Below are 9,763 nucleotides of genomic sequence, written 5' to 3'. Positions count from 1 at the left end.
GGTCTCCACAGTACATCGATGTTGTCGCCAGTGGTCGGCGGAAGGTGCACGTGCCCGTCGACCTGGGACCGGACCGCAGCGACGCACGGATGCACGCCAAGACCGTAGGATCCTACGCAGTGCCGTAGGGGACCGCACCGCCACTTCCCAGCAAATTAGGGACACTGTTGCTCCTGGGGCATCGGCGAGGACCATTCGCAACCGTCTCAATGAAGCTGGGCTACGGTCCCGCACACCGTTAGGCCGTCTTCCGCTCACGCCCCAACATCGTGCAGCCCGCCTCCAGTGGTGTCGCGACAGGCGTGAATGGAGGGACGAATGGAGACGTGTCGTCTTCAGCGATGAGAGTCGCTTCTGCCTTGGTGCCAATGATGGTCGTATGCGTGTTTGGCGCCGTGCAGGTGAGCGCCACAATCAGGACTGCATACGACCGAGGCACACAGGGCCAACACCCGGCATCATGGTGTGGGGAGCGATCTCCTACACTGGCCGTACACCACTGGTGATCGTCGAGGGGACACTGAATAGTGTACGGTACATCCAAACCGTCATCGGACCCATCGTTCTACCATTCCTAGACCGGGAAGGGAACTTGCTGTTCCAACAGGACAATGCACGTCCGCATGTATCCCGTGCCACCCAACGTGCTCTAGAAGGTGTAAGTCAACAACCCTGGCCAGCAAGATCTCCGGATCTGTCCCCCATTGAGTATGTTTGGGACTGGATGAAGCGTCGTCTCACGCGGTCTGCACGTCCAGCACGAACGCTGGTCCAACTGAGGCGCCAGGTGGAAATGGCATGGCAAGCCGTTCCACAGGACTACATCCAGCATCTCTACGATCGTCTCCATGGGAGAATAGCAGCCTGCATTGCTGCGAAAGGTGGATATACACTGTACTAGTGCCGACATTGTGCATGCTCTGTTGCCTGTGTCTATGTGCCTGTGGTTCTGTCAGTGTGATCATGTGATGTATCTGACCCCAGGAATGTGTCAATAAAGTTTCCCCTTCTTGGGACAATGAATTCACGGTGTTCTTATTTCAATTTCCAGGAGTGTAGTTTCGTCACAGTTCGTGGATTTCCGATCAAGTTCGTACTTACTAAGATATGCATTTGTTAATGAACGGGTGTGAATTTTAACTAGGCAAAATTATGATAAATAGTTTTAAACATCCAGTGGCTCCTCCTAGTATTCGTGTTGTCATAAATTACTTTAATTATTAAATATAAATAAACAAAATCGGTGACTTTGGCGCCAAGATGGCGGTACTTCCGGTCATGTATATTTCCCAGGCTGACTCTTGTTGCTAAGGTCCAGCGCTGAACCCCACCCCACTACACCCGACATATGGTCGCTTCGTCACCTAGCAAGCCAGCGTGGGAAATGCTCTCCGACTCATGGTCGGCTACGGACTAAAGCACTTCCTAACTATCGTAAATACATCAATAAGAGACAATAATTTATTAAAACTGGTAAAAATGTCTTCCTCACGTAAGGGGCACATTACAAGCCACAGAGGTGGGAGGCGAAGCCAGAAAACCGAACACGAAGCCACGATGGTAGGAGGCCAAGGCAGCAGAAGTGAGGAGCAGGCCCAACAAGTAGTGGGAAACTGCGAGTGCGGGCGGATAATGTGCTGACACAGCGCTCTTTTACCTGTGGTGTCGTATTACAGCTGAGACAATTGCACATGTCATATTTCGCTGACGTCAGCATCAGCAATTCCTCAGCTCCAAGGTCATTCCAAGAATCGTGATATTCTGCCGTGTGCCAAGGTCAAGGAGAGGACTCCCTGCCCCCACTGCTCTTCTGAAAATTCTAAAGGAAGCACCCTCTCCCCCCCCCCCCCCTTTCTGAGCGCCCCTCTGTATCCCTGCAGACTCGACTGCACGTCATTTCAAACTGACGTCAGTACTCTACAGCCTCCCCGTGCCCCTGCGCTCCCTCGCGCCCTGCACTTCCACTTCTGCTTTGCTGCTATATTTGCACTGCTAACTTTCAAAATTCGCTTGAGGACTGGCCCTCCAGTCCTCACACTGGTATTTTTTTACTGTATTGTCATTTTATCCCCCCCCCCCCCCCCAGCTCCATATGGGCAGGGAGGGGTGAAAGTGGGCTGTCAGCGATACAGATGACCCGCTCTTCAGCCAACAGACAATAAAAAAGTAAAGTAGATGAAAAAACAAGAAACTGATATCGGATGTACATACATTGAATTCAAAACGGTGACGGTGATAAAGCATCCTTGGCGGAGGGGGGGGGGGGGGGGGAGGGGCGGAAGGTAAACGGGTGCAGAAAGCGAGGTGGAGAGAGGATTGCGTTAGAGGGATTTACAGAACTTAAGAGGGAGGATTTGCATAGCAACATATTGGTAACGTTGATTTAAAACTATATATCACTCGTGATGGAATACTGGATCGAATAAATGGCATATTTCTGTATAAATATTTAAAAATCAACATTGACATATAAAATATAGATAACGAAATAGAAATTATTATTTGTTGAAAATGAGTTGTTTACCATAAACATTTTCCCACACGCTCTGAAAACGTGAATGAAGGCAAGCTCATTTTCACATCCTTCTTGCTCCAGTCACCAGCAGACGGCTGCACTGAAAAATTGGTATTTCTCTATCAATAATTGAAACCCTACATCTGTGTATAAGATATACATTACGAATTAGGAATTCGTATTTGTTGAACATGCGTTTTACCTTAAATACCATCCCACAAACCCAGAAAACGCGAAATCCTAGCCCCTTCAGTCACCAGCAGATGGCTGCAGTATAAAATCGGTCACAAAGTTCGGACATAGTGTCACACAAATAGACGGCTCCAATAACAATTTAAAAAACGCAATAGATCGTAAGTTAATCTACATCTAAGATGATTCAAATATTCTGACTCGTGCTTTCTTTTACACTGCAGACTTTTTTGCGATATTCTGACATCCAACAAGGTTTTTCCATGCATTAACCTCTACTAGCTACGTAAACTTCTCATTTTTCCTGCTGCTAGCGTACTCTGCGGACATTTTAGAATATTTGCAATGCCCAGAATGCTCCAAACGTTCTCAAGTGGGGAGAAATCCGGCAACCTTACCGGCCAAGGTAGTGTTTGTCAAGCATGAGAGCATCAGAAACTCTCGCCGTGTGCAGACAGGCATTATCTTGCTGAAATGAAATGCAAGCCCAGGATGACTTTCCATGAAGGGCAACAGAATGGGGGGTAGAGTATCGTCGACGTGCCGCTGTGTTGTACGAGTACCGCGGATGACAACCAAAGTAGTCCTGTTGTGAAAGGAAATGGCACCCCAGATCATCACACCTGGTTGTCGAGGCGCATGGGGGGCGACAATCAGTTGGTATTCCATTGTTGTCCGAGCGTCTCCAGACGCGTCTTCGCTGGTCATCACTGAAGACAATTCAACTGCAGTCAGAGAGATTCCAAGCCGAAGACGTGTCTGGAGAACAGCGGTGGGGTAACAACCTGACGTTCGCCCGCCATACAGCCCAAAAACCAGGACCGATGACCTGGGATGACATTTCATTTCATAGCAGGACCCCTTTGGTTATCATTCGCGGCACTCTTACTGCACAGCAGTACGTAGGCGATATTCTACGCCCCGTTTGTTGCCCTTCATAACAAGCCATCCTGGGATTACATTTCAGCAAAATAATGCCTGCCCGCAGATGGTGAGAGTTTTTACTGCTTGTCTTCGTGCTTGCCAAATCCTACCTTGACCAGCAAGGTCACCGTATCTCTCCTCAGTTGAGAATGTTTGGCGTAGGACAGATTTTGGCATGACATCCCTCAGGAGGACATCCAACAACTCCTTCAATCAACGTCAACCCGAATACATGCTTGCATAAGTAACAGAGCTAAACCAACGCGTTGTTGATTTGCTCAATTTGTGAAGCTCTTTCTCCCAATAAATGATCCAATTCTTCTGAAATTGTAATCACTTGTTTGTCTGTACATGTACATTACAGCTACCGATTTCAACCCCATTCGAATAATTCTTTCGTGGTGCTTCCTTTTTTTGTTTTGTCTTGCAGTGTACTTTGAATTAGCTAGATGCTGTACAAATGAGGTGATTAATTGCACATTTTACCACTTCGGAAAACAAACAGAGAAAAAGACCAAGAAGAGCGGGCTCTTTTCATCTGTTTTCTTGCTATGTCCTTTTCGACGTTGGTTATACAATATTTTAATCTTGTTTGTAATTGATTTTCAGTTTTACTTTCTAACTGGCTCTATTAAGTTACTTCAATCGTTGCTGTAGTATATGTGTGCTGGATTGGAACAGTGCAACGAAACGTGCTCACTTCCGATAGAACTCGGAGGATCTACGCTTCGCTCATGGACTGTCGGGAGCAGACCGATAAATAAAACACTTTTCCCTGCACGACTCCTCTCTCGCTTCTGTATGCCTCTCTCACCCGATCAGTTTTTGAATCTTGCTGACAGACGTTTTGGTCAGGAAAGCGATAAATGCTCTCGGTCACATCGTGGGGTGGTTTGTGGAGTGCAGACGTACATGTAAGTGCAGATGTGAATTATGGCTCAGAATACCGCCTAGGAATTGTTTCCGGAAATAATATGCACGCGATCTCCCTGTTTGTTTCTTAGCTAGCAAACTTTGGATCGCATAAGCGGAATCATACAGGCGCCCGTGAGCCTTGCTCGGGTAGCTCAGCTGGTAAGAAAGTCGTAATTCTGCAAGTCACAGATGAATTAGAACACACGGCGCACGCACACGTCTTTCTGCTTAGAGAAAGCTAGGTAACTTGAAGAGCGCAGCTAGAGAGGCATAGCTCATAAATCAAAGTGAATGAAAATTTCTTCCTCACTCTCATTTAAGAGACAGGTAGTTATCGGGAGGATAAAGGAACGCCGGAAAGGGTGACGAAGTTTCCTTCCTCCGCCAGACTCGGCACAGGCTATCTTCGAAGTAAGTAAGCAATGTGTGAGGTTGTCATATTTCTGCCGTTCTAAGTAACTGACCTTCACTGTACAGGAACAAAGATGCATGAGCGCGCTGCACGGGTAGTGCATAAGATCCTTGACTCTGTGTTGAATGTAATCTGTGGTGCGCTTGGTCGCTAGTTAGTTGTGGAGCGCTGGGACATTCTTACTAATTCAAATGGCACTGAGCACTATGGGACTTAACATCTGTGGTCATCAGTCCCCTAGAACTTAGAACTACTTAAACCTAACTAACCTAAGGACATCGCACACATCCATGCCCGAGGCAGGATTCGAACCTGCGACCGTAGCGGTCACGCGGTTCCAGACTGAAACGCCTAGAACCGCACGGCCACACCGGCCGGCGGACATTCTTATTTGAGGCATTGGAGCTATTGCGTTCTTAGAGAATGACATCTGATATTTTTTAATCTGAGAGAAATTATCTGGGATACTTATTATGGAGATGAAAACTTGTTTATAGAGCTATTTTACGGTGGAAAAGATTTTCTGAGAAATATTTCAAGATAACCCATGGACACGCACGAATGAAATGTTTGTCGGAATTATCAATGAAAGGAAATCTTTGTCCTTTAGATAACTAACAATATTCATGATTTGTGTTAGTTTGATCTCCTTGTTTTCATTGTCACAAATCACGCAATTGGTTGAAATGTCTGTAATGAGAGAATTCAGTAATTGTTAGAGTCGTCTTATGTTGTAAAGTCTTTTTTGACAATGATCGGAATTTTATTTTTCTAGAACGCTTTTATTTAAAGTAAAACCTTCCTCCATCATTATTAGTAAAGTTTAAAATATTTTGTCGTGTTTGTATTGCGCCTTACACCACACGCAGTCACAGATTGTTTCTGATAAGAAAAGAAAAATTTAGAGTAGATTATTTTCATTTAGCTGTTGAATTTGCTGATTTCAATTTCTTTCGACAACATAGGTATACCAGAGACAAAACTGCATTCTGAGAAAGAGGTAAGTTACCCTTCTTTCAAGGGAGATCTCACTTTGGAGCCTTGTGAACAAACAGTACGTCGTCAGAATTCTCAGGTGTGTACTAAGTGACCAGATTATCTTACAGCGAAAAGTTAAGGTAATATTAAGCAGTTATTTTCTTCCGTGTTCAGCAATATTTTATTTCGTGCATATTCAAGTCAGACATTGCACTTCATGTTACGTAACTTTCATAATGTACTCCAGTATTGTGTATCAGTTAAATAGTTTTCACTGAGGACATGATTAATTTTTTTGGCATTTAATCAGATTCATTTTCATTATTTCATTGCTCAGTAGTGAAATACTATATCTAAAATACATGTTACATGAAGAGAAAAAGAATATTCAGTACTTCATAGAAAGCTTACAAGCGGTACTCTATGACGAGGTGACTAACAGACGAAGCACTCGGTCGAATAGGAAGAGGATGTGGAAACAAATAGGCAGCAGTCCTTTCAAATGGATCCTCCCACTATTTGCTTCGGTAGAGCTAGGTAAATTACAGAAAATATAAACATCTATGGCGTTTTCTATTTTTTAGACAACATTAAACGTGACTTTACAGGGGGCTCTAGAGTGAGGAATGAACATGTCCTGCAACAGGTCGACGAGAAAAAAAATGCGTGACAGAGAAGGGAGAGAATGGTCGGGTGCGTGCTGTGGCGCGAATCGTTGCTCTGAACTACAGCTGAAGGAATGGAAGACGGAAGCAGTACGAGTGTTTGAGGCAGATCGATGACGGTCTGGGACGCTTCACCCATGCTGAAAACAAGGACTGCGTTGGAGACGGAGGGGTGGTTGAATTCGCTGATGGGAGCCGATGAAGCCTCAGGTGCGCCTGTATCAGAAATGCAGGCTGTTGCTTCAGTGCAAAGTTTCCCGAACACGAGTACATCATGTTAACCACTGTGCCACCTAGCTCAGTCTAATAACTCCAGGAAGTCCTGCGAGAGTGGGAAGTACGTGTTGCGTGTGGGTGAGGGGAGAGGAGGTGTGGAGGTGGAGGGGGTGGTGGTTCCCTGAATCCTTGGCGAACGCAAGAGGTCGCAGCAGCTCTTGGAACAGTTACCAGCGCCAAGAACTTGCAGCGGTTTGATTAACAATTTTCCAGTACCTGGGAAGTTTCTAGTCCTGTTAAAGTACGCCATATCTTAACGGCGAACATACTCATTTGCTTCAGCGGCGCACTTGCGGCATGGACACGCATTGTGTACAAGTAGTTTACTCACACGTACGGTGACATCTTTCATCCAGACATTTACGAAGTTCACACAGTCCGTTAGCATGAGCGCTGTTTCTGGCTTCTGGCCCAAGTGGGTTACTGTCAGGTAACAAAATCAAATGTTCCGATTTCAGCCGACGGTCCATTGTAGGATTCTGGTCGCTTGTTTCACATTTGGTAATGATTTAGACCGCAGGTCTCTCTATAACTGGCTGGATAAGTCAGCTCAAAGCCCACAGAAACCCAAGGCACGCCATCTCCAACAGAACCGGGCCTAGAAATGGATTACAGTTCGAAGACACTGCAATCTTTTTTCAGTCTGCTTAGGAACTTCTCGGCGATTTTTCGTCGTCGTCGTTAAGCGACTTTATCTTCCTTCCTGCTGGACATCATTTTTGTGGCTTGTGAGTCCGACTCACCAGCCGAGTGTTGGTGGATGTCACGAAAGTGCTCATGAGTCTGTGTCCCCGCTGACAAAGAACTGATAGAGGGTAAGTGATTCGCTGGCACTAGAGGAGAGCGCACTTGCTGAACCTAAAACCGAAAACATCGCGCAGTAAACATACACTCCTGGAAATGGAGAAAAGAACACATTGACACCGGTGTGTAAGACCCACCATACTTGCTCCGGACACTGCGAGAGGGCTGTACAAGCAATGATCACACGCACGGCACAGCGGACACACCAGGAACCGCGGTGTCGAATGGCGCTAGCTGCGCAGCATTTGTGCACCGCCGCCGTCAGTGTCAGCCAGTTTGCCGTGGCATACGGAGCTCCATCGCAGTCTTTAACACTGGTAGCATGCCGCGACAGCGTGGACGTAAACCGTATGTGCAGTTGACGGACTTTGAGCGAGGGCGTATAGTGGGCATGCGGGAGGCCGGGTGGACGTACCGCCGAATTGCTCAACACGTGGGGCGTGAGGTCTCCACAGTACATCGATGTTGTCGCCAGTGGTCGGCGGAAGGTGCACGTGCCCGTCGACCTGGGACCGGACCGCAGCGACGCACAGATGCACGCCAAGACCGTAGGATCCTACGCAGTGCCGTAGGGGACCGCACCGCCACTTCCCAGCAAATTAGGGACACTGTTGCTCCTGGGGTATCGGCGAGGACCATTCGCAACCGTCTCCATGAAGCTGGGCTACGGTCCCGCACACCGTTAGGCCGTCTTCCGCTCACGCCCCAACATCGTGCAGCCCGCCTCCAGTGGTGTCGCGACAGGCGTGAATGGAGGGACGAATGGAGACGTGTCGTCTTCAGCGATGAGAGTCGCTTCTGCCTTGGTGCCAATGATGGTCGTATGCGTGTTTGGCGCCGTGCAGGTGAGCGCCACAATCAGGACTGCATGCGACTGAGGCACACAGGGCCAACACCCGGCATCATGGTGTGGGGAGCGATCTCCTACACTGGCCGTACACCACTGGTGATCGTCGAGGGGACACTGAATAGTGCACGGTACATCCAAACCGTCATCGAACCCATCGTTCTACCATTCCTAGACCGGCAAGGGAACTTGCTGTTCCAACAGGACAATGCACGTCCGCATGTATCCCGTGCCACCTAACGTGCTCTAGAAGGTGTAAGTCAACTACCCTGGCCAGCAAGATCTCCGGATCTGTCCCCCATTGAGCATGTTTGGGACTGGATGAAGCGTCGTCTCACCCGGTCTGCACGTCCAGCACGAACGCTGGTCCAACTGAGGCGCCAGGTGGAAATGGCATGGCAAGCCGTTCCACAGGACTACATCCAGCATCTCTACGATCGTCTCCATGGGAGAATAGCAGCCTGCATTGCTGCGAAAGGTGGATATACACTGTACTAGTGCCGACATTGTGCATGCTCTGTTGCCTGTGTCTATGTGCCTGTGGTTCTGTCAGTGTGATCATGTGATGTATCTGACCCCAGGAATGTGTCAATAAAGTTTCCCCTTCCTGGGACAATGAATTCACGGTGTTCTTATTTCAATTTCCAGGAGTGTATGTCGACACAGCACGTGGTACGCTACGCACACAATCACAGTGTCATTGAGGACAGACAGATCGTCGCGAGGAAATCCCAGTACAATCTGCTAACCTCGCTCAGCCAGCACAGTCCGTTATTGTCGAGGTCAGCTGAGCACACTGTAGCAAGGATGAGAGTAGCGGAGAGATGGCAACCAAAATACAATGTAAATAGTTTATTACGGCAGCAGCCGACAGAGCCAAAAGGTGAGATGTGCGCTCTAATGATCATGCTACGCATAATCCTTATTTTGTTAACTTTGAGATGCAGTACTAATCTTTCGGCATTTACTGTTACACTCATTTTTGTACCTGTCACTTTGTCTTATCTTTCGTGAATTTACTTAGTTATTTTATTTACTTCTGAGGGACCTTACACACTGTTTAGCAGGACCACCGGCTGCTTCTAGCGGTCTCTGATGTAGGTTGGCCTGCCAAACTGGAGGGACGAATGGGATCGTGGGCCCCCTCGATTGCCTGCAGAACTGTTCGTCATTTTTTGTATCTATCGAGGACTAGCAGTTCTTCGGCGCTTCCAGGCATGTACCAGGCTGGGTAA

Source organism: Schistocerca americana, chromosome 6, assembly GCF_021461395.2.
Source record: "Schistocerca americana isolate TAMUIC-IGC-003095 chromosome 6, iqSchAmer2.1, whole genome shotgun sequence".
In the NCBI taxonomy this organism is placed as follows: Eukaryota; Metazoa; Arthropoda; class Insecta; order Orthoptera; family Acrididae; genus Schistocerca; species Schistocerca americana.
The sequence above is the reverse complement of the archived record's forward strand: the minus strand, read 5'-3'. Positions refer to the sequence as shown.